We start from the raw sequence: 6527 nt of genomic DNA, 5'->3' as shown, positions 1-6527 counted from the left end.
AAGGAAGGAAGCAATGGTTGGGCTGAGGACTGGAAAGTCTGGATTGTAAGGGCACATGGATGAGCAATCACATGCCATCTTACAATGCACCCCAATGCTTTTAATTTTAAGAGTTTTATTAGTGAATTATCCTGAATATCACCCAGGGAGATAACCACAGCTCCAAGATCTTCCTGATGCAAAGGAGATGCTTTCTAAATTGCTGGTCAAAGGCATGTTGAAAAGCAGACATTTTGTGCATAGTCCCCTAATGACATCAGCAGTGAGATAAGAGGGTGGTGGTCAGCACACTCAATTCCTGCCGCCACTGAACAGCAAATTCGCCACAAAATGTCTGCTCCCAGCTGCCTGTCTAACCAGCATTTTGAAAGCCCAGAAACAAGGGGAGGGTAGTGCTGAAAGCACATAGCCCATCGAGTGGCAGGACATGTTTCTGATAAACGATCACACTTGCCTTTTATGTAGAAAGCCCAAAAAAAAAATTCTTAAAGGCACAGTTTGTTTTATTAAAAAGAAAGGAAAGTGACCGTACAGTGAAAGAGTCCAGATTAATGCATTCGGAAACCTTAAATTCGGTGCAATTAAAATAAGCAATGGTACGGACAAAATAAAAACCCTGCAAACTGGGACGGATGCCGGGTCAATGCAAGGAAAAGACAGGGTGATGGGTGGAGAAAAGAATGAAATCTGATTTTGTTCCAATCGATGCGCGGTGCATTTAACAACATGGACATTAGAAACTGGAATCTTAAGTATTCGGTAACCGCCTAACCCCCATTCGTTATCCTACCGCCCCCCCCCCCCTCCCCCCTCCTAGCTTCAAATGTAATCGCCTCACAACCATATTTGGACAGCGTGCTACCAAAATGACCTTGGTTTGCTGCTGCAGACCTTTCGGGGAGGGGTGCAGTCCTATTGCAAACACAGAATAAAATATATTATGCATAAAGGAGCGGAACTCAGGACCAAGTTAACTTTTTTTTTATTGGAGTAAACAATAGAAAGTTTCGATCAGAAGTTGGGAAAAAAAATCAGTCGCACGCATTTAAACGGGAGGGGTGGTTTGCAGCACAAGCCGGTGCATTGCATTTATTTGTTCTTTGTTTTAAAAGCACGGGGGATCCCGGTGCACGGTTATAATATTAATTAAAAGTGGGGTGAAAGGGGGAAAATTGCATGTAATGTAATGCAATGCAGCATTCGGACGGTGGAGGCCGGCGTTTTGCAATTTTTAAAAAAAAATAAAATAAAATTCACTGTCTCGGTAACCGGGGAGGAGGGTTACAAATGAAAGAGCACGGCAGTCGGGAGTTTGCGAGGGGAAGAATAAGGAGCGGGCGTTCGGTGAAAACGCGCCCGGGAGAGGGAGCGAAAGCGCGGGCGCCCTCCAGTAAATGGCGGCCGGCGGGGGCCATTCGGCCGGCGCCCCCCTTGCTATCCTGGTCCTGTCGCCCTCGCGCCGCCTCAGCGCCCCGGGAGCTCTCAGCCCACTCCGGTCATGTGACGGCGAACGTAACGGAACGTGCAGCAACCGTTTGGCAGTTTGGTTCGAGGGGAGGGGGAAAAGGCGGCGGCGGCGCGGAGCTTCGGTCGGTCTCTCTCTGGGCTGCGCCACAGCGAAGAAAACCGAGGAGGAGGCGGGGGGCCCAGGCACCGCGACGGAAACACCGGGGTGTGATTTCTTTTTTAAAAAAACAAAACAAATATATACATTTCCCACCACACGGTTTTACCCAACCCTTTCCCCCTCCTCCGACAGCGGAGCTGCAGGTCGGTAACCGGGAGAAGCTGGTGGGGGGATGGGGTGGTGTGGGGGTGGGGGAGGGGTAGGATGGGGGTGGTGGCTGAAGGGAAGGGGTGGTGCCCGGGCTCTCGGCGCCTCCTCGCGCGGCCGGCGTGCTGCTCCGTGGCAGGCCTCACATTTCGGGAGGTTTAACGGTGTTGCCGCCACCGGGATGAGCCCGGGGAGGGGGGGGTGGGGAAGGGAAGGCGGGGGGGGGGGTGTCGGTCGCCGGTGCGAGGCGATTGTGTTTTTGTTTTCTCTCCTTAAATCAAACGGATGCCGGTCTTCCCGCCTGTGTCTGTCTCTCTCTCTTTGTCCGTCCCTCCCTTTTTGCCCGCCATCCTCTCCCCCCCCCCCCCCCAGTGCGGAAGTGGTGGCCTCTCTCTCTCTCTGTGTGGGGGGAGGGGGACACACACTCATCCGGTCACACGGAGGAGAGGAGACGGTCCTGGAGAAGGCACACCGCCACGAGAGAGAGAGAGCCGGCCCGGGATCCGGGCCATCCGCTCGGGGGGGGGGGAGGGGGGGAAAGCGGTATCATCACCCCGCCCCCCCCCCCCCCGTCCTGGACCTAAATCGGATATCTTCAGTTCTCCGAGCTCGCCCCCGTCTCTTCTTCTCCACCCCCCCCGAGCTCGCCCTTGCCCCCCCCCCCCCGAGCTCGCCCTTGCCCCCCCCCCCCCGAGCTCGCCCTTGCCCCCCCCCCCGAGCTCGCCCTTGCCCCCCCCCCCCGAGCTCGCCCTTGCCCCCCCCCCCCCCGAGCTCGCCCTTGCCCCCCCCCGAGCTCGCCCTTGGCCCCCCCCCGAGCTCGCCCTTGTCTCTTCTCCCCCCCCCGAGCTCGCCCTTGTCTTCCTGCCCCCCCCCAAGCTCGCCCTTGTCTCTTTCCCCCCCCCCCCCCCCCCGGCGCTCACCCTTGTCACACCCCCCCACGCTCGCCCTTGTCACACCACCCCACGCTCGCTCATGTCGCCCACTCACCACCCCCGCCCTCGCCGTTGCCCCACCACCCCCGTGCTCGCCGTTGTCCCCCCACCCCGCTCTTGCCCTCGGTCTCTCTTTCTCCCCCTGCCCAACGCTCGCCCTTGTCTCTACCCCTTACGAGAGGATAAGGTAGAAAAGAAGAAACAATTTCCCTTGTTCTGAGGGATCAGGCATATATTTAAGATAGGGGGCAAAAAGTTTAGATGAGATGGGAGATAGTGGGAATCTGAGGATAGTGGGAATTTTCAAACATTTAGGAAATATTTGGATATGCACTTGTGATGCTGAAGCATCATGATTGAATGGTGGAGCAGACCTAATGGGCTAAATGGCACAGTTCTGCTCCAATGACTTATGCTGAAAATGTGTTGCTGGAAAAGCGCAGCAGGTCAGGCAGCATCCAAGGAGCAGGAGAATCGATGCTTCGGGCATCAGCCCTTCTCAGGGCTGATGCCCGAAGCGTTGATTCATCTGTTCCTTGGATGCTGCCTGACCTGCTGCGCTTTTCCAGCAACACATTTTCAGCTCTGATCTCCAGCATCTGCAGTCCTCACTTTCTCCTCCAATGACTTATGGTCATGTAAGGCCTTGGTCAAATGCTGGGAAATGGAATTATAATAATTTGGTGATATTTGACCAATGTGGATGTGATGGGCCAAAGGCTTTTTTTTAACTGTGTTGTAGATGTCTGACTGGGAGTGTGCCAATTTCCTATAGCTCTTGCTGTGCTTGGTTGCTCGAATTTGGTACTCTTAACCTGACAGGCAAAGTTCTAAAGCAGCACTTGAGTGCAGCTGTGACAATTGAAATCAAGTACAAGTTTAGCCTGTGAATTGCTTCATAGTTCACATTCAGGTGTACATTGATCTCCTGTATTGTTGGACAGTAATGTGCTCTTTGTATTTAATTTCAGCACTCATGTCATGCGATAAATGTAGCAGCTGGAACTGTGACCATTACCATTAACCTAGTTCACTCTTGAGTACCCAGTGACATGATTGTTTTTCTTTAAATCAAAGAGAGTATTTTAAACAAAAGCTTAGCGCAGTGGTTAAAGTATTCTGAGGGTGAATCGTGCCTCTATCAAATTTAAGTTGCCATTTTGTTGTTGCCTCAAAGCTAACTGATCTGCATTTAGTGAATCTGATTAAGTTTACCAGATGTTGGTGGCTCATTTTTGGAGAGAAGTTCACACCCAGTGTTCCCAATTTTCATGGAAAATAAGTGTTAACCTATAAATGTGAATCACCATAATTATAGGGGAGGGTTAGACAATCTTTGTATATAATAAACAAAACATATTTCATTTTTTGGAAAAAGTGGAAGTAATCAAAGGCCTTAAAATACCAATAAAAGTTCTGTATATCCATGGCAAAAAAAGTTGAATTAATTATAGGAAGGGGGAAAAGTCTCATATACAGGCACATAGATGGGTTAACTCCAGGAAAGGTAAGAGAGGAAGGCACCTAGGGCAGAAGTCTTTTATGGATATACCCATTTCAAACTGGTATGCTGTTTTGGAAAATGTAGGGGGTGATGGATTCTCAGGGGAACATAGCACAAACAGACAAGTTTCTGGTATTGAGACCGGCTGTAATGCAACGAGGGTACGTCGGCTTCCAACAGATCAATTGTGTTAGGGAATTCAGTAGTCATGTACAGACAGACATTTCTGTAGCCAGTAGCAAAAAAGCAGAATGGTGTGTTGCTTCCCTGGTGCCAGGATCAAGGATGTCTCAGAGAGGGTGCAGAATGTTCTCACGGGCGAGAGGGGACAGCAAGAGGTCATTGTACACATTAGAACCAACGACCTAGGAAGGGAAAAGGTTGAGATTCTGAAGGGAGATTAGAGAGTTAGGCAGAAATTTAAAAAGGAGGTCCTCAAGAGTAGTAATATCTGGATTACTCCCAATGCTACGAGCTAGTGAGAACCGGAATAAGAGGATAGAGCAGATGAATGCATGGCTGAGGAGAAGAATTCACATTTTTGGATCATTGGAATCTCTCTTGGGGTAGAAGTGCCCTGTATAAGAAGGACGGATTGCACCCAAATTGGAAAGGGACTAATATACGGGCAGGGAAATTTACTAGAACTGCTCGGGAGGATTTAAACTAGTAAGATGGTGGGGGGGGGGACCCAGGGAGATAGTGAGGAAAGAGATCAATCTGAGACTGGTTACAGTTGAGAACAGAAGTGAGTCAAACAGTCAGGGCAGGCAGGGACAAGGTAGGACTAATAAACTGCATTTATTTCAATGCAAGGGGCCGAACAGGGAAGGCAGCTGAACTCCGCATGGTTAGAAACAGGAGACTGGGATATCATAGCATTTACAGAACATGGCTCAGGGATGGGCAGGACTGGCAGCTTAATGTTCCAGGATACAAATCCTACAGGAAGGATAGAAAGGGAGGCAAGAGAGGAGGGGGAGTGGCATTTTTGATAAGGGATAGCATTACAGCTGTGCTGAGGGGGGATAATCCTGGAAATACATCCATGGAAGTTATTTGGGTGGAACTGAGAAATAAGAAAGGGATGATCACCTTATTGGGATTGTATTATAGACTCCCCAATAGTCAGAGGGAAATTGAGAAACAAACTTGTAAGGAGAACTCGGCTATCTGTAAGAATAATAGGGTTGTTATGGTAGGGGATTTTAACTTTCCAAATATTGACTGGGACTGCCATGGTGTTAAAGGTTTAGATGGAGAGGAATTTAAGTGTGTACAAGACAATTTTCTGATTCAGTATGTGGATGTACTACTAGAGAAGGTGCAAAACTTGACCTACTCTTGGGAAATAAGGCAGAGCAGGTGACTGAGGTGTCATTGGGGGAGCACTTTGGGGCCAGAGACATAATTCTATTAGTTTTAAAATATTGATGGAAAAGGATAGACCAGATCGAAAAGTTGAAGCTCTAAATTGGAGAATTTTGACAGTATTAGGCAAGAACTTCCGAAAGCTGATTGGAGGTAGATGTTTGCAGGTAAAGGGATGGCTGGAAAATGGGAAGCTTTTAGAAATGTGATAACGAGAATCCAGAAAAAGTATATTTCTGTCAGGGTGAAAGGAAAGGCTGGTAGGTATAGGGAATGCTGGATGACTAAAGAAATTGAGGGTTTGGTTAAGAAAAACAAGGAAGCTTATGTCAGGTATAGACAGGATAGATCGAGTGAATCCTTAGAGTATAAAGGAAGTAGGAGTATACTGAAGAGGGAAATCAGGAGGGAAAAACGGGGACATGATAGCTTTGGCAAATAGAATTAAGGAGAATCCAAAAGGTTTTTACAAATACATTAAGGACAAAAGGGTAACTAGAGAGAGAATAGGGCTCCTCAAAGATCAGCAAGGTGGCCTTTGTGTGGAGCTGCAGAAAATGGGGGAGATACTAAACAAGTATTTTGCATGAGTATTTGCTGTGGAAAACGATATGGAAGATATAGAATATAGGGAAATAGATGGTGTCATCTTGCAAAATGTCCAGCTTACAGAAGAAGTGGTGCTGGATGTCTTGAAACGGGTAAAGGTGAATAAATCCCCAGGACCTGATCAGGTGTACCCGAGAACTCTGTGGGAAGCTAGAGAAGTGATTGCTGAGCCTCTTGCTGAGATATATGTATCTTCGATAGTCACAGGTAGGGTGCTAGAAGTCAGGAGGTTGGCTAACGTGGTGCCACTGTTTAAGAAGGGCAGTAAAGACAAGCCAGGGAGCTATAGACTGGTGAGCCTGACCTCAGTGGTGGGCAAGTTGTTGGAGGCAATCCT

General features: G+C 48.9%; 1 protein-coding gene across 4 annotated transcripts in view; it reads left to right on the top strand.

The window, feature by feature from the left end:
• Nucleotides 1–1329: 1329 nt before the first annotated feature.
• zbtb2b (zinc finger and BTB domain containing 2b) overlaps nt 1330–6527 on the top strand; it is a 33891-nt gene continuing 28693 nt past the window's right edge. The window contains exon 1 of one of the 4 annotated variants that reach the window (XM_072581347.1): nt 1330–1770. The gene's annotated coding sequence lies outside the window, so the exon portion shown is untranslated. Of the gene's footprint in view, nt 1771–2787; nt 2894–6527 lie in introns of those variants that run through there. The other 3 variants (XM_072581350.1, XM_072581348.1, XM_072581349.1) reach the window with 3 other exon arrangements.

The sequence above is a fragment of the Chiloscyllium punctatum genome, chromosome 11 (genome assembly GCF_047496795.1).
Source record: "Chiloscyllium punctatum isolate Juve2018m chromosome 11, sChiPun1.3, whole genome shotgun sequence".
Classification (NCBI taxonomy): Eukaryota; Metazoa; Chordata; class Chondrichthyes; order Orectolobiformes; family Hemiscylliidae; genus Chiloscyllium; species Chiloscyllium punctatum.
This window is presented reverse-complemented; position numbering and strand designations above follow the sequence as displayed.